We start from the raw sequence: 19,056 nt of genomic DNA on the forward strand, positions 1-19,056 counted from the left end.
AGTTCCCACCATTGGTTACAATGGAGCGCATAGGCGCTACATTGTAACACTGCCGTGTGCCGCCTGTCAGACAGTACAGGAGCACACAGCCGATCAGGAGGGTGCTACAACGTAGCGCTCCCTGATTGGCTGAAGAAACCCACTTTGACATCAGTCAGAGTGGGTTTCTGGCATTCGGGGAAAGGAGTCCCATGTGAAAACATGGGGCCCCTTTCAGTTCGTGGCTCGGCTCTCCGTTTTGTTATTTTATTCAAGTACCTGGATTACAAATGGTTGCCCCGAGGACCCTGGGACCCGGGATCTGGTGAGTAGAATTTATTCAACAGGTACCCCTTGGATTCTACTGGAGAAGAGGACAGACCCTCGTGTGAACATAAGGTAAGTATGTATGTATGTTTGTGTGGATGTATGTAATAAATCTTTACTTTCACGGTGTGTGTGTCTTGTCTTTTTTTGGGTATTTTTTTAGTAGTAGTACTACAGGTACCAGCAGGCCCGTTTTTCCGCCGCATGCTGGTACTTGTGGTTCTCCAAGTACCAGCATGCGGGGGAGGCTTGCTGGGCCTTGTAGTACTGCTACTAAAAACAATATCTTTTCATTATCACAAAAGGCTATCAGCCCCCCCATCCGCAGCCCATTGGATGGGGGGGGACAGCCTCGGGCTTCACCCCTGGCCCTTGGGTGGCTGGGGGGGGGGACCCCTTGATTGAAGGGGTCCCCACTCCCCCAGGGTACCCCGGCCAGGGGTGACTAGTTGGATATTTGATGCCACGGCCGCAGGGCACTATATAAAAGTGACCCCCGGCTGTGGCATTATCTGTCCAGCTAGTGGAGCCCGGTGCTGGTTTTAAAAATACGGGGGACCCCTACTCTTTTTGTCCCCCGTATTTTTGGAACCAGGACCAGGCGCAGAGCCCGATGCTGGTTGCTTAAATATGGGGGAACCCCTGTCAATTTTTTCCCCATATTTCTGCAACCAGGATCGGCTCAAAGAGCCCGAGGCTGGTTATGCTTAGGAGGAGGGACCCCACGCAATTTTTTTTGGGGATTTTACAGTGTTTAATTTAAAAAAAAAAAAAAAAAAATGAACCCCAGCACGGATCACACAGATCCGGCCGAGATTCATTGTAAAAAAGTCGGCAGTGTTTTGCTAATCACTGCCGTAAAAAACAGAAAAAAAAAACGAATGACATCGACATCGGAAAACCCGAAAAGGCTAAATACGGCAGCTTAGTAAATTAGACGTAATCAATTCAAAAAGTTGCAATTTTACACTGTCGATGTCATTCGTGATTGAACTTTGACCTGAAACGGGAAAATACGAATCTTAGTAAATTTACCCCATAGAGTCTGATTCTGAGATTTACATAAATCTCTGATGTTTAATGATCTGCACATGAGCAGGCACCACACTACACACGTGCAGATCTGGTCCCGCAACATCCTGAATAACCTCAGGGTTACTAGATGTCCTATGTGCACACAGATGATCCTGTGCTGCCCCTTCAGATGCAGCAGCGCATCACAGAATCCTGGGTTACTTTTTACTTAATACACCTCATGTAGCTTTTGCATAATTCTGCAGAGGTGCCATTAGCATCCACCTCTGAATCAGCACCATATTTATATAGAGGCAGGGGTGTGATTAGAACTTTGTGGGTCCGATAGCAACATTTTTAAGGGGCCCCCCAACTTAGATCTCCAGAGAGAGAATGGCAGAAGGGACATAGAGACAGAGAGAGTGGCAGCAGGGACACAGAGAGAGAGTGCTGGCAAATACATAGTGACATAATTAGGCAGCAGGGACATAGAAGCAGAAAGAGGCAGCAGGGGCATAGAAACAGAGAGAGAGAGAGACAGAAGGGACGTAGGGACAGGAAGAGGCAGCAGGAACATAGGGACAGATAGACGCAGCAGTGACATAGAGACAGATAAAGGGTCTGCAGGGATTTGGTGAGATACAGCTGGGACAAAGTGAGAGGCAGCAGGGATGTAGGAACAAATAGAGGCAACAGGAACATAGAGACAGAGAGAGTGGCAGCAGGAACATAGAGAGAGAGAGTGCCGAAAAAGATATAAGGACAGAAATAGGCAGCAGGGACACAGTGACAGAGTGCCGACAAAGACATAGGGACAGAAATAGGCAGCAGGGACGTAGGGACAGAAAGAGAAAGCAGGGGCATAGAAACAGAGAGGAAGGTGCAGCAGGGACATAGGGACAGATAAAGAGACAACAGGGACTTAGGGACAGAGAGAGGCAGCAGGCATGTAGGGACAGATAGAGAGGCAGTAGGGACCTGGGGACTAATACAGAGGCAGCAGGGACAGATAAAGAGGCAGCAGGGACCTAGGGACTAATAGAGAGGCAGCAGGGATGTAGAGACAAATAGAGAGGCAGCAGGAATGTAGAGACAAATAGAGAGGCAGCAGGGATGTAGGGGCAGAAAGAGAGGCAGCAGGGATGTAGGGACAGAAAGAGAGGCAGCAGGGACATAGGGATAGATAGAGAGGCAGCAGGGACGTGAAGACAGATAGAAAGGTAATTGCAACCAGGGCCGGCAACAGAAATCTTGGGGCCTGGTACAGTGATATCTCTGGAGCCCCCATAGATTTTATATACTGCGTACACAGTATAAATAAACAAGTTTCAACTGCAGCACTCAGGAATAAAACACACAATGACAGCCACTTTCAGCCAACATATCAATGCAGCAGCATTTTCGTCAGGATATATATATATATACATACATACACATATATATACATATATATATATATATAGAAACACATGTCCATCCAAAACTTTCCAGCCAGGGTGTAGACAGAACCAGCACACTGCTACGTATTTCAATCAACTTTTACTTCATGTAGCAGACATGTTATTCAACCAGCTATTCACTTCATATAGCAGTAAAGCACAAATATCTGGATTCAGCAAATACTCATCGTATGCAAGGCAAATGCAGACTGGCAATGTCCCAAACAGCCGTTTTCGGTGCTCCTTCCTCAGGGGAATACCAGTTAAGGTGCCACAGTGCCTGTTGCTAAAGTGTCAAAGTGCTGTGCAAAATGCTGCCTCATAGGAGAGCATTATTTATGCTCAAAAAAGGAAGAAATGCTCTGCGCACCAAAAATCACTTGGAATTAATTAATTGATTAATTAAGTGCAGTCTAGCAAGGAGAATGATTGACTCAATGAAGCTTGACCTTTTTTATAAAGAAAAATATTTTATAAAACAGTTAATGACACAGAACAAAGTATATGAGACAAACAGTACATATATATATATATATAGCAGTTTACAAACCAGAGGTTTTCACCTCTTGCATGTGTAAACAGAAACACTGTATCTAACTTTTATAAACATGCTGTTTAAACAGCATACAATGTATCTAAAATGCAGATCAGATATCTTAAGTGAAAGAGGCTCTCTACAGAGAGCAACAATTGATTCTGACACTGGCGTCCCAGAGTGGAATCATATAAAATGTCCACAGATGGCTCCACAATATGAAATTATTAGAAGCAAAGCAAACGGTAATAATTACCCCCGTGTTGATTCCTGAGATGTAATGCAGAGTCCTGTATGCATTTGCACGAGGAGAATGTAGAGATTTGTAGTTGCTGCCACAATGGTAATTAGAGGACAGACTTGCACGTAGATTTCAACATAACTTTCGTTCTAGACCACAGAGACAGTACGACAGCTCCTCCCAATCCAACTCTGATAGTGAGTTTACTGACTCCAGGCCACCTATGGGTGATTTTTTAGGTCGGGGTACTCGCAAAAATACTCCTCCAGAAAGACGTCCCCCAAATACCCGACAAGGAGGGGCGGGAGGAAACACAAGAAAGGTCAGGGGTGCAAAGACTTAACAACTGTCTTTAATTTGTCCACCACCTCTTTAACTACTACTGAGATGGAAGTCCTCTCCATGGGACTGTCCTTTGTCCCTACGGTGCGACATGACGCCTTCCAGTGGTCTGTTGATCATTTTAAGTTTGGCAGAAAACTTAGACTTAGGGAATTTTTTACAAATCAGTCCTCTGGTATCTTCCAGGATCGCACTTTTTCCAAGCCCAGTACCTTTGACCCGACATCACACAACTCTAGCATTAAATCTTTCCTTAGACTCACTGAACATGATATGAAAAAACATAGGGGTGACCGTACATATGATAACCTCAATAAACAACAGAGGTTAGCACTCCAATCTCTTAAGAAAAACGACCAAATCGTGATCCGCCCAGCAGATAAAGGCGGGGCGATAGTGGTCCAAGATTGGTCTAAATATGATTTTGAAATACGCCGACAACTGGCAGACACTGTGACCTATTGTAAGATCACCTCTAACCCCATACCAGGAATAAAAAAAACTTGTTGACTCTACCATTTCAATGGGTCTCCAGAATGGTTGGATTGATGCTCAGATTGCCATGTATCTCACTGTTGATCACCCGGTGTGTCCAATCCTATATACACTGCCAAAAATACATAAATCCCTTGATACCCCCCCTGGAGGCCCCATTATATCAGCCAATGACTCACTCCTCCAACCCATTGCGAGATTTGTTGACAGTTTTTTACAACCCCTTGTGCGTAATATGTGGAGCTATATCAGGGATACTGGTGATTTTTTGGATAAAATCTCTAAAATTGGTGACATTCCTGATGATGTGTTACTGGCATCTATGGATGTCAATTCACTATATACAGGGATTCCCCACCTTGCTGGCCTAGATATGCTTAGGCTGGCGCTGAGTGGTGGCACCCATGATGGTCCCCCTGTTGAATTTCTGGTAGCATTGGCTGAACTTGTTCTCAGCAAAAATCATTTCTGTTATGGCACGGATTTTTATATTCAGGGCACCGGGACCGTCATGGGTTCTAACCTGGCGCCATCTTACGCCAATTTATTCATGCATCACTACGAAAATATGCATATTGTCCCGAAATTTGGAGATAAGTTACTTTATTTTGGGCGCTACATTGACGATATTTTTATCCTGTGGAGGGGTACGGAGGCTGAGTTTCATGGAATGGTACAGTATCTTAATTCAATTGATAGTCCCATTCGCTTTACTTATGAAATACACCATGACTATATGAACTTTCTTGATGTGACGATCTTTCGAGAGCACACCCATCTAGGATCTACTTTGTTTCGTAAACAGACTGACCGGAACACATTGTTGTTTGCTACCAGCCATCATCCGGACAGTCTCAAAGAGAATATGCCCATTTCTCAATTTTTACGTGTTTTACGGAATAACTCTTCAATGGCTACTGTGGACCAACAACTTTCCGAGATGTCTGAGAGATTTTTGGCACGAGGGTACCCACCGAAGGTGGTCTCCAGATGCCTTAAGAAAGCTAAGGTCAAGTATAAAAATATTGGTCAGAAGTCAGCATCGAGATTTGATCCCTGTCGGCTTATCTTCACGTCAACTTTCGATACAAAGTCGAGGGCTGCTGAAAAAGCTATAAAGAAGCATTGGCCCATAGTTGCAACAGATGCTAAATTGGAGGGTCTGAGCCAAAGACCTCCTATGCACTCCTACCGTAGAGGGCCTAATCTACGACAGCTGCTGATGCGTCCAACTCTACAACCACAGATCGTGAATCCATCATGGCTGACAATGAGGAAAACAGGTTGTTTCCGCTGCCCCAATTGTACAACATGTAGATCTATGATGAGTGGATCTTCCTTTGCCCACCCGCACAGTGGAAAAAGGATCCCTATCAAATACAAGCTCTCATGTTTGTCTGAATTTGTGATCTACATTATCATCTGTCCATGTGGGCTGTATTATGTTGGACTTACCACACGGTGCTTCCGTGAACGTATGGCAAACCATCGTTATTCAATTAGACAGGCTCTGGAGACCAACAAAACGGACAAACCAGTAGCCAAACACTGGTTACAATATAAACACTCAGTATCAAGCCTCAAATGTATGCTGATTGATCATATCCCACCTTCCATTCGAGGGGGTGATAGGGAACTAAAGTTGAAACGACGCGAGTCACGGTGGATCTTTGAGTTGGAGACACTCACTCCGCAAGGCCTAAATGAAGCAAATCCATATGGAATATTTCTATAGGGGTTTATAGTCATGGTGTATTCTTAGGACTTACTTATGGTTCTTCTCTCTTTAAATGTTCTATATCTATGGCCATACCTTTTGGGAGCATATGTTAGCTTCCCTGATGCCAGCCGTGATTACGGCGGCCTCATGCAAGCTCTCTGTCTCCTGGCCAGGTATACAGTTTTTTAATCTTTTGCTTATTTTGTTTTTATTGTTACTAATAAAGGTTATATTTTATGTTAGTTAGATAACATTATGGTATAATGCATACCTTCGCCAATGTGATGTTTGGACTGACCCACCGTTCTATGTGTCACTTTAAGGTATTAATATCTCCATGACAACGTTTAAAAGTCTAATGTTTTGTCTCTGATACAGTACGTTTGGCCATTTCAGATAATCACCGCGTTGTCATGGTGACGCGCGTCACTTCCGGTAAGCACGGGACGCTTCCGCTATTCGCGTGCGCTCCACGGGCCGGTGGAACGCACATGCACTTCTTGTTTGACCTGATTAGAGGTTTAAATACATTTTTAATGTGCCTGGTGCCCTCGTTTTTGCATGTAGTGCTGAATATAAGTGCACACTCTCTTTGAGATTGTCCAATTGATACTTGTGTGAGTTTGTTTGTACATAATGTTTCATTATTACTTCTGGATTGACAGGAAGTGACATATGTGGGTGTGTTTGGCCTACTCAGATTGGTGATGGTATAAATATCTGTATATGTGAGCTTGCTGAACATGCTGCTTCTGGTGCCCTGTCACCAACAACACTGTTTTTGTTGTCTTGACAAAGATCATTCTAATATGATCGAAACGTCGACCTACGGATGTACCAATAAATGATCTTCTGACTTTCTTTTATGAAAATTTGGTGAGTGCCTTCTTTTTTCAAAAGACTATTATCAGGAACTCACTACTCCTTGGGGTTGAGCACCACCGTGTTGGCCCCTACTGAATACAGCCTTGTGCGGATGTCTACGGCTTCTAAAATGCAGATCAGATATCTTAAGTGAAAGAGGCTCTCTACAGAGAGCAACAATTGATTCTGACACTGGCGTCCCAGTGTGGAATCATATAAAATGTCCACAGATGGCTCCACAATATGAAATTATTAGAAGCAAAGCAAACGGTAATAATTACCCCCGTGCTGATTCCTGAGATGTAATGCAGAGTCCTGTATGCATTTGCACGAGGAGAATGTAAAGATTTGTAGTTGCTGCCACAATGGTAATTAGAGGACAGACTTGCTGGAATACTTATTCTCCGTTGTAATAGCCGTCAGTTGACCATCAGATGATGACATATAGGAGACAAAACGCGTTGACGCCCCTTTCTGCGAGTTCAGTGCAGTGGATATCTGTTACTCCACAGACGGGCTCCCACCATCTCGGTCCTGATACTCCGGTTCCGTCCACATCTAAGCCAAGTGACCTACAGGATTCATACCTCCGCAGTGAGGTTAAAGGGAGTCCAGTTGCTAACGGCATTTCTGCATCAGAATCCCGCTGCGATCAGCTGGATATAGACGGATCTCCGCTGTGAGACCAGTGCGGCGCCAGCCATCAGCGGCTTTGCCGTTTCATGCTGTTACCGATAGCCATACGGATCACGTCCCTTGCTGGGAAACTCCCTATATGTCATCATCTGATGGTCAACTGACGGCTATTACAACGGAGAATAAGTATTCCAGCAAGTCTGTCCTCTAATTACCATTGTGGCAGCAACTAGATACATTGTATGCTGTTTAAACAGCACGTTTATAAAAGTTAAGGCCCATACACATTAGACGATGTCGCTCTGTGAGCGACATCGTCTAACGTTTCCCCCTCCCGGGCCGGCCGGTCGGCGGCCGCCTGTACGCACTGAGCGATATGACCGCTCATATCGCTCAGTGACGTCACGCCCCCGCCAGCCCTGCATGAAGGTCGTGGACGACAGTCCACATCCTTCATGCATGCCCTACCGACAGTGACGATCGTTGCCGACCCGCGGGGCTGCGCATCAGTCGTCGCTGGCGGCATACACACTTAACGATAAAATGAGCAACGTCGCTCAAGGAGGGGGAAAATGAGCGACGCCGCTCATTATATCGTTAAGTGTGTATGGACCTTTAGATACAGTGTTTCTGTTTACACATGCAAGAGGTGAAAACCTCTGGTTTTTAAACTGCTATATATATATATATATATATATATATATGTACTATTTGTCTCATATACTTTGTTCTGTGTCATTAACTGTTTTATAAAATATTTTTCTTTATAAAAAAGGTCAAGCTTCATTGAGTCAATCATTCTCCTTGCTAGACTGCACTTAATTAATCAATTAATTAATTCCAAGTGATTTTTGGTGCGCAGAGCATTTCTTCCTTTTTTGAGCATAAAAAATGCTCTCCTATGAGGCAGCATTTTGCACAGCACTTTGACACTTTAGCAACAGGCACTGTGGCACCTTAACTGGTATTCCCCTGAGGAAGGAGCACCGAAAACGGCTGTTTGGGACTTTGCCAGTCTGCATTTGCCTTGCATACGATGAGTATTTGCTGAATCCAGATATTTGTGCTTTACTGCTATATGAAGTGAATAGCTGGTTGAATAACATGTCTGCTCCATGAAGTAAAAGTTGATTGAAATACTTAGCAGTGTGCTGGTTCTGTCTACACCCTGGCTGGAAAGTTTTGGATGGACACGTGTTGCTATAACATTAATTTTTGACCGGTCACCTGCATCATTATACTTGAGAGTGTCAGTGCGGCTTCCCGGGACTTTGTTCTGTGATTTGTCTATATATATATATATATATATATATATATGTACTCCGGATCCCCGGCACTCACCCAGTCCGTGAAAGGACAATCTTGCACTGGTGCCCTCCACAGGCCTTTGCTGGCCTCACGTACAGAGCTTCAATAAGAGGCGGCACTCAGTGACTTTTTCACTAATCAAATTAGCTATAGAGGAAATAGATAATCTAGTAAGGGTGGAGCCGAGCACCCAATAACAAATTATGGGCTAAAGAAGATATCTTGTTTGAAATAATAAGAGAACATCAAGTAAGGTCATGGTTATGTAATCATAAAGAGACGGCAGGACTTATTTTTAATAATGGGCCCCGATAAGAGGTGGTGGAGTGCGGGGAGTCTATTAGGTAGAAACAATTAAAAGGTTATAGAAACTATTTTAACAATTCACTACAGAGTTTTCATATAGATTTTGATTTTTTATTTAAAGTTGTTACGATGATGCATTTTAACACACATGTTGGTTTTATGACAATTACATTTTGATTATGCTGCAGGTGCAATACCAGACATTAGACTGTCAAAGATTGAATTGGTTATTTATATTGTTTGCGGTGCACAGGATTTCAGTTTTTGTTGAAGTTGAATCGCAACCTGTTGGTTTACAGCGTCGTCATGACTACTTGCCTGGCAACCGAGACGGCAGGACCGTGTCACAGGATGTGCGCCGGGACGCCAGACAGGAAGCCGGAGCAGCGTGGCCAGCGGCGTTCGCAACGGGACAGCGCGAGAAAAAAGGGGGGTGAGTGTGATCTATTTAAACACTGTTGTTTGTTATGTTGGGTTATCCTGATGAAGGGGACGGGGGTCCCCGAAACGTTGATGTTCCACAATACACGCATTTGATTAGTGAAAAAGTCACTGAGTGCCGCCTCTTATTGAAGCTCTATATATATATATATATATATATATATACTGAATTCTAAATTTGCTGCACTATATTATAAACTTACTAAAAATAAATATTTATTTACTTATACACATATAGATAAGTATGTATATCTCTGCTTCCTCTCCCACACACACCAGTCTGTCTTCCTCTCTCCTTTCTCCCACACACCCCAAAGTCTATCTTTCTTAATTACTCCATGCTGCATTCACAACTTCCCCACCCCATCCCAAAGCCCTGTATTCCCTCACCAAGCCACACCTGCGCTGTGCTCCCCAGTATCCAGATCCTCACACCGCATAGCAGGTACCTTACGGCACTCACACCCCACCAGAAGAGGCCGGCGCAGGGCACAGCAGTACTGGCAGCGGAGCTTCTGCCATGTCCCGTAAATGTCTGCAACAGAGCTGGACTTGGAAAAGTGGATGCACACTTGTACCACACAGTCACTGTGTGTGAGAGGCTCCTGTCACTCTGAGACCACACCCACATCACCTACAGCTCGCTGCCTTACTTGGACAAGATGGCTTACATCCCTTCCGGGCACTAAGCTGCGTGTCCTTGGGGCCCCTCTGATCCTTGGGGCCCAGTACAGGTGTCCCCTTTGACCCCCCCTGTCGTCGGCCCTGTGTATTAAGTGTAAACTAGTTTCACACTTTTACTAAATAGATCCCATAGTCTCAAAGCTGCCAGGCCTACAATAGCTCAGTATTGAAAATCTTTCCCTCTCTCTCAGCTCCTTTTTACCATTGCAGTGACGATCCTATGGAGCTACAAAACAGAAAGCACTGGCTTCCAAGATACCTCTTCTGCATTCTCTGCTTTGATTAAATAGTTTCAGTGGCAGTGCCTCCCCTGTGATTAATTATTAAAATAATATAAAGAAGATACTTATGACACATATTCTGTGTCATAAGTATCTTCTTTATTTAATTCTAATAGTTTTCCTGGCTTAAATGTGTTTGGGAGGCACTGATAGCAGTGCCTCCCATACAGAGCCGGCCATAGGCATAGGCAAACTAGGCAATTGCCTAGGGCATTTGATATGCCTAGGGGCATCATCAGCTTCTGCTGATTAAAATGATATGCGGCATGCCTATATTCTGTATGTAGCATTTCATATGCAGATATAGCCATAGTCTCACACAGTATATTGGCATGCTGCATATCAGTTTAATCAGCAGAAGCTGCTTGTGCATCTTAGCCACATAGCAATGCAAATAAGAAAAAAAAGTGCCCGACGTTAGCATTGATGCAAGATTTGTGAAGACACATCTGTATCCAGGCAGAGGTCACAGTGTTAGTGGAAGTGTGAGTGCTGTGTGCATGTGAGTGGGTTGGTTGTGCAGTAGTGTTCAGAATATGTGTAAGGAGCATTATGTGTGTCATGTAAAAATGCTTTAATAATGTGCAACATATGTGTAAAGGGGCACTATGTGTGTCATTATGTGTATAAGGACATTAATAATGTGCGGCATATGTGTAACAGGGTACTACTGTATGTGTGTCATTATGTGTATAGGGGCACTAATAATGTGCAGCAAATGGGTAGGGGCACTATGTGTGTCATTATGTGTATAAGGGCATTAATAATGTGCGGCATATGTGTAAGGGACATTATGTGTAAAAGGGCATTAATAAAGGTTGTCATAATGTGTAAGGTGCATTATGTTTATAAGAAGATGTCCCTTTTTGGGCTGTGCGTCAAATGTGCGAACTGTTCCTATTTAAAATATAGGGGGTACAAGGACTGCTATGGGTGAGGGATGATGGTGCTGGGAAAGAGGTGCAAGGTCAGAGGCAGAACCAGCGGTGGTGCTAGGGGGCACCAGCCAAAATCTTGCCTAGGGCATCATATTGGTTAGGGCCGGCTCTGCTCCCATACATTCTTGGAACGGGGACAGAGCGGGGGGCGGGGCCAAGCACTGGGCTGTAAAAGCCCATTCAAAAAGATGCTGAAAGCGGCACTGAAAAAAGTGTCTCGCTGACAGGGACACCACCCCCATGTCAGCGAGGCACCTGTGATTGGACAGCGGATCAAGTGCTGGATCCGCTGGAGGCGGCGGGTCCTGGCGGTGAGTGGCATTGGAGGTAGCCGGGAGCAGCAGTGGCCCTGCAGTGCATGTGGCTCTCCCCCGAACTCCTCCACCAGCTACGTCCTCCCGCTGACAGGAGCAGCGGTGTAGCCCTGCAGTGCATGCGGCTCTCCCCCGTGCCCCTCCCCCCCATCCTCCTCCACCAGCTCCGTCCTTCCGTTCACAGCCAGCAGCAGCAGGTTAGTCTCTCTCTCTCACTGTCCTGTGGATTTGTAAGTAGAATGTTCATTTTTACAGGTACCCCTATTGGATTCTACTGGACAAGTGGACGTGATCGGCATGGGATGTAGGTAAGTAATCTCTCTCTCATTTTTACAGGTACCCCTATTGGATTCTACATGGACAAGTGGACGTGATCGGCGTGGGATCTAGGTAAGTATGTGTGAGTGTGTAAGTGTGTTTTAATAAATTTTCTCTTACGTCCTAGAGGAGGCTTGGGTCCACATTAGTACCATGGGGTATAGACGGGTCCACCAGGAGCCATTGGCACTTTGGCACTTTAAGAGTTTGAGAGTGTGGGCTGGCTCCTCCCTCTATGCCCCTCCTACCAGACTCAGTTTAGAAAATGTGCCCGGAGGAGCCATTCACAGCTAGGGGAGCTCTACAGAGCTTCTCTAGAAAAGTTTAACTTTAGAGTTTTTTATTTTACAGGGAGGCTGCTGGCAACAGTGTCCGCCCTGTGGGGTCTGAGCCACTGTCTCCGCTGATTGGACACTGAGCTCCAGAGGGGTTTCATCGTTCTCTGCCACAGGGGACCGCTTGTCCCAGCAGCATGCCGCCAACCCCTTACAGAGCTGAAGAAGTGGTGAGTGAGATACCAACTAGAGATGTGCACTTGAAATTTTTCGGGTTTTGTGCTTTGGTTTTGGGTTCGGATCCGCGGCCGTGTTTTGGGTTCGACCGCGTTTTGGCAAAACCTCACCGAATTTTTTTTGTCGGATTCGGGTGTGTTTTGGATTCGGGTGTTTTTTTTAAAAAACACTAAGAAACAGCTTAAATCATAGAATTTGGGGGTCATTTTGATCCCAAAGTATTATTAACCTCAAAAACCATAATTTCCACTCATTTTCAGTCTATTCTGAATACCTCACACCTCACAATATTATTTTTAGTCCTAAAATTTGCACCTAGGTCGCTGGATGACTAAGCTAAGCGACCCTAGTGGCCGACACAAACACCGTGCCCATCTAGGAGTGGCACTGCAGTGTCACGCAGGATGTCCCTTCCAAAAAACCCTCCCCAAACAGCACATGACGCAAAGAAAAAAAGAGGCGCAATGAGGTAGCTGTGTGAGTAAGATAAGCGACCCTAGTGGCCGACACAAACACCGGGCCCATCTAGGAGCGGCACTGCAGTGTCACGCAGGATGGCCCTTCCAAAAAAACCCTCCCCAAACAGCACATGACGCAAAGAAAAAAAGAGGCGCAATGAGGTAGCTGTGTGAGTAAGATAAGCGACCCTAGTGGCCGACACAAACACCGTGCCCATCTAGGAGTGGCACTGCAGTGTCACGCAGGATGGCCCTTCCAAAAAACCCTCCCCAAACAGCACATGACGCAAAGAAAAAAAGAGGCGCAATGAGGTAGCTGTGTGAGTAAGATAAGCGACCCTAGTGGCCGACACAAACACCGGGCCCATCTAGGAGTGGCACTGCAGTGTCACGCAGGATGGCCCTTCCAAAAAACCCTCCCCAAACAGCACATGACGCAAAGAAAAAAAGAGGCGCAATGAGGTAGCTGTGTGAGTAAGATAAGCGACCCTAGTGGCCGACACAAACACCGGGCCCATCTAGGAGTGGCACTGCAGTGTCACGCAGGATGGCCCTTCCAAAAAACCCTCCCCAAACAGCACATGACGCAAAGAAAAAAAGAGGCGCAATGAGGTAGCTGTGTGAGTAAGATAAGCGACCCTAGTGGCCGACACAAACACCGGGCCCATCTAGGAGTGGCACTGCAGTGTCACGCAGGATGGCCCTTCCAAAAAACCCTCCCCAAACAGCACATGACGCAAAGAAAAAAAGAGGCGCAATGAGGTAGCTGTGTGAGTAAGATAAGCGACCCTAGTGGCCGACACAAACACCGGGCCCATCTAGGAGTGGCACTGCAGTGTCACGCAGGATGGCCCTTCCAAAAAACCCTCCCCAAACAGCACATGACGCAAAGAAAAAAAGAGGCGCAATGAGGTAGCTGTGTGAGTAAGATAAGCGACCCTAGTGGCCGACACAAACACCGGGCCCATCTAGGAGTGGCACTGCAGTGTCACGCAGGATGGCCCTTCCAAAAAACCCTCCCCAAACAGCACATGACGCAAAGAAAAAAAGAGGCGCAATGAGGTAGCTGTGTGAGTAAGATAAGCGACCCTAGTGGCCGACACAAACACCGGGCCCATCTAGGAGTGGCACTGCAGTGTCACGCAGGATGGCCCTTCCAAAAAACCCTCCCCAAACAGCACATGACGGAAAGAAAAAAAGAGGCGCAATGAGGTAGCTGTGTGAGTAAGATAAGCGACCCTAGTGGCCGACACAAACACCGGGCCCATCTAGGAGTGGCACTGCAGTGTCACGCAGGATGGCCCTTCCAAAAAACCCTCCCCAAACAGCACATGACGCAAAGAAAAAAAGAGGCGCAATGAGGTAGCTGTGTGAGTAAGATAAGCGACCCTAGTGGCCGACACAAACACCGGGCCCATCTAGGAGTGGCACTGCAGTGTCACGCAGGATGGCCCTTCCAAAAAACATTCCACAAACAGCACATGACGCAAAGAAAAATTAAAGAAAAAAGAGGTGCAAGATGGAATTGTCCTTGGGCCCTCCCACCCACCCTTATGTTGTATAAACAGGACATGCACACTTTAACCAACCAATCATTTCAGTGACAGGGTCTGCCACACGACTGTGACTGAAATGACGGGTTGGTTTGGACCCCCACCAAAAAAGAAGCAATTAATCTCTCCTTGCACAAACTGGCTCTACAGAGGCAAGATGTCCACCTCATCATCATCCTCCGATATATCACCGTGTACATCCCCCTCCTCACAGATTATCAATTCGTCCCCACTGGAATCCACCATCTCAGCTCCCTGTGTACTTTGTGGAGGCAATTGCTGCTGGTCAATGTCTCCACGGAGGAATTGATTATAATTCATTTTAATGAACATCATCTTCTCCACATTTTCTGGATGTAACCTCGTACGCCGATTGCTGACAAGGTGAGCGGCGGCACTAAACACTCTTTCGGAGTACACACTTGTGGGAGGGCAACTTAGGTAGAACAAAGCCAGTTTGTGCAAGGGCCTCCAAATTGCCTCTTTTTCCTGCCAGTATAAGTACGGACTGTGTGACGTGCCTACTTGGATGCGGTCACTCATATAATCCTCCACCATTCTTTCAATGGGGAGAGAATCATATGCAGTGACAGTAGACGACATGTCCGTAATCGTTGTCAGGTCCTTCAGTCCGGACCAGATGTCAGCATCAGCAGTCGCTCCAGACTGCCCTGCATCACCGCCAGCGGGTGGGCTCGGAATTCTGAGCCTTTTCCTCGCACCCCCAGTTGCGGGAGAATGTGAAGGAGGAGATGTTGACAGGTCGCGTTCCGCTTGACTTGACAATTTTCTCACCAGCAGGTCTTTCAACCCCAGCAGACTTGTGTCTGCCGGAAAGAGAGATCCAAGGTAGGCTTTAAATCTAGGATCGAGCACGGTGGCCAAAATGTAGTGCTCTGATTTCAACAGATTGACCACCCGTGAATCCTTGTTAAGCGAATTAAGGGCTCCATCCACAAGTCCCACATGCCTAGCGGAATCGCTCCGTGTTAGCTCCTCCTTCAATGTCTCCAGCTTCTTCTGCAAAAGCCTGATGAGGGGAATGACCTGACTCAGGCTGGCAGTGTCTGAACTGACTTCACGTGTGGCAAGTTCAAAGGGCATCAGAACCTTGCACAACGTTGAAATCATTCTCCACTGCGCTTGAGACAGGTGCATTCCACCTCCTATATCGTGCTCAATTGTATAGGCTTGAATGGCCTTTTGCTGCTCCTCCAACCTCTGAAGCATATAGAGGGTTGAATTCCACCTCGTTACCACTTCTTGCTTCAGATGATGGCAGGGCAGGTTCAGTAGTTTTTGGTGGTGCTCCAGTCTTCTGTACGTGGTGCCTGTACGCCGAAAGTGTCCCGCAATTCTTCTGGCCACCGACAGCATCTCTTGCACGCCCCTGTCGTTTTTTAAAAAATTCTGCACCACCAAATTCAAGGTATGTGCAAAACATGGGACGTGCTGGAATTTGCCCATATTTAATGCACACACAATATTGCTGGCGTTGTCCGATGCCACAAATCCACAGGAGAGTCCAATTGGGGTAAGCCATTCCGTGATGATCTTCCTCAGTTGCCGTAAGAGGTTTTCAGCTGTGTGCGTATTCTGGAAAGCGGTGATACAAAGCGTAGCCTGCCTAGGAAAGAGTTGGCGTTTGCGAGATGCTGCTACTGGTGCCGCCGCTGCTGTTCTTGCGGCGGGAGTCCATACATCTACCCAGTGGGCTGTCACAGTCATATAGTCCTGACCCTGCCCTGCTCCACTTGTCCACATGTCCGTGGTTAAGTGGACATTGGGTACAACTGCATTTTTTAGGACACTGGTGAGTCTTTTTCTGACGTCCGTGTACATTCTCGGTATCGCCTGCCTAGAGAAGTGGAACCTAGATGGTATTTGGTAACGGGGGCACACTGCCTCAATAAATTGTCTAGTTCCCTGTGAACTAACGGCGGATACCGGACGCACGTCTAACACCAACATAGTTGTCAAGGCCTCAGTTATCCGCTTTGCAGCAGGATGACTGCTGTGATATTTCATCTTCCTCGCAAAGGACTGTTGGACAGTCAATTGCTTACTGGAAGTAGTACAAGTGGGCTTACGACTTCCCCTCTGGGATGACGATCGACTCCCAGCAGCAACAACAGCAGCGCCAGCAGCAGTAGGCATTACACTTAAGGATGCATCGGAGGAATCCCAGGCAGGAGAGGACTCGTCAGAATTGCCAGTGACATGGCCTGCAGGACTATTGGCATTCCTGGGTAAGGAGGAAATTGACACTGAGGGAGTTGGTGGGGTGGTTTGCGTGAGCTTGGTTACAAGAGGAAGGGATTTACTGGTCAGTGGACTGCTTCCGCTGTCACCCAAAGTTTTTGAACTTGTCACTGACTTATTATGAATGCGCTGCAGGTGACGTATAAGGGAGGATGTTCCGAGGTGGTTAACGTCCTTACCCCTACTTATTACAGCTTGACAAAGGCAACACACGGCTTGACAAATGTTGTCCGCATTTCTGGTGAAATACTTCCACACCGAAGAGCTGATTTTTTTTGTATTTTGACCAGGCATGTCAATGGCCCTATTCCTCCCACGGACAACAGGTGTCTCCCCGGGTGCCTGACTTAAACAAACCACCTCACCATCAGAATCCTCCTGGTCAATTTCCTCCCCAGCGCCAGCAACACCCATATCCTCCTCATCCTGGTGTACTTCAACACTGACATCTTCAATCTGACTATCCGGAACTGGACTGCGGGTGCTCCTTCCAGCACTTGCAGGGGGCGTGCAAATGGTGGAAGGCGCATGCTCTTCACGTCCAGTGTTGGGAAGGTCAGGCATCGCAACCGACACAATTGGACTCTCCTTGTGGATTTGGGATTTCGAAGAACGCACAGTTCTTTGCGGTGCTTTTGCCAGCTTGAGTCTTTTCAGTTTTCTAGCGAGAGGCTGAGTGCTTCCATCCTCATGTGAAGCTGAACCACTAGCCATGAACATAGGCCAGGGCCTCAGCCGTTCCTTTCCACTCCGTGTGGTAAATGGCATATTGGCAAGTTTACGCTTCTCCTCCGACAATTTTATTTTAGGTTTTGGAGTCCTTTTTTTACTGATATTTGGTGTTTTGGATTTGACATGCTCTGTACTATGATATTGGGCATCGGCCTTGGCAGACGACGTTGCTGGCATTTCATCATCTCGGCCATGACTAGTGGCAGCAGCTTCAGCATGTTCTCCATATTTTAATAGGCACAACTAAAAGGCACCTCAGGTAAACAATGGAGATGGATGGATACTAGTATACTTATGGATGGACTGCCGAGTGCCGACACAGAGGTAGCTACAGCCGTGGACTAACGTACTGTGTCTGCTGCTAATATAGACTGGATGATTGATAATGAGATGAAATCAATATATATATGTATGTATATATAATATCACTAGTACTGCAGCCGGACAGGTAGATAATATATTTATTAGGTAATGATGACTGATGACGGACCTGCTGGACACTGTCAGCTCAGCAGCACCGCAGACTGCTACAGTAAGCTACTATAATATAGTATTATGTACAAAGAAGAAAGAAAAAAAAAAAACCACGGGTAGGTGGTATACAATTATGGATGGACTGCCGAGTGCCGACACAGAGGTAGCTACAGCCGTGGACTACCGTACTGTGTCTGCTGCTAATATAGACTGGATGATAATGAGATGAAATCAATATATATATATGTATGTATATATAATATCACTAGTACTGCAGCCGGACAGGTAGATAATATATTTATTAGGTAATGATGACTGATGACGGACCTGCTGGACACTGTCAGCTCAGCAGCACCGCAGACTGCTACAGTAAGCTACTATACTATAGTAGTATGTACAAAGAAGAAAGAAAAAAAAAAAACACGGGTAGGTGGTATACAATTATGGATGGACTGCCGAGTGCCGACACAGAGGTAGCTACAGCCGTGGACTAACGTACTGTGTCTGCTGCTAATATAGACTGGATGATTGATAATGAGATGAAATCAATATATATATGTATGTATATATAATATCACTAGTACTGCAGCCGGACAGGTAGATAATATATTTATTAGGTAATGATGACTGATGACGGACCTGCTGGACACTGTCAGCTCAGCAGCACCACAGACTGCTACAGTAAGCTACTATACTATAGTAGTATGTACAAAGAAGAAAAAAAAAAAAAAAACACGGGTAGGTGGTATACAATTATGGATGGACTGCCGAGTGCCGACACAGAGGTAGCTACAGCCGTGGACTAACGTACTGTGTCTGCTGCTAATATAGACTGGATGATTGATAATGAGATGAAATCAATATATATATATGTATGTATATA

The sequence above is a fragment of the Pseudophryne corroboree genome, chromosome 1, assembly GCF_028390025.1.
Source record: "Pseudophryne corroboree isolate aPseCor3 chromosome 1, aPseCor3.hap2, whole genome shotgun sequence".
NCBI classification, from domain to species: Eukaryota; Metazoa; Chordata; class Amphibia; order Anura; family Myobatrachidae; genus Pseudophryne; species Pseudophryne corroboree.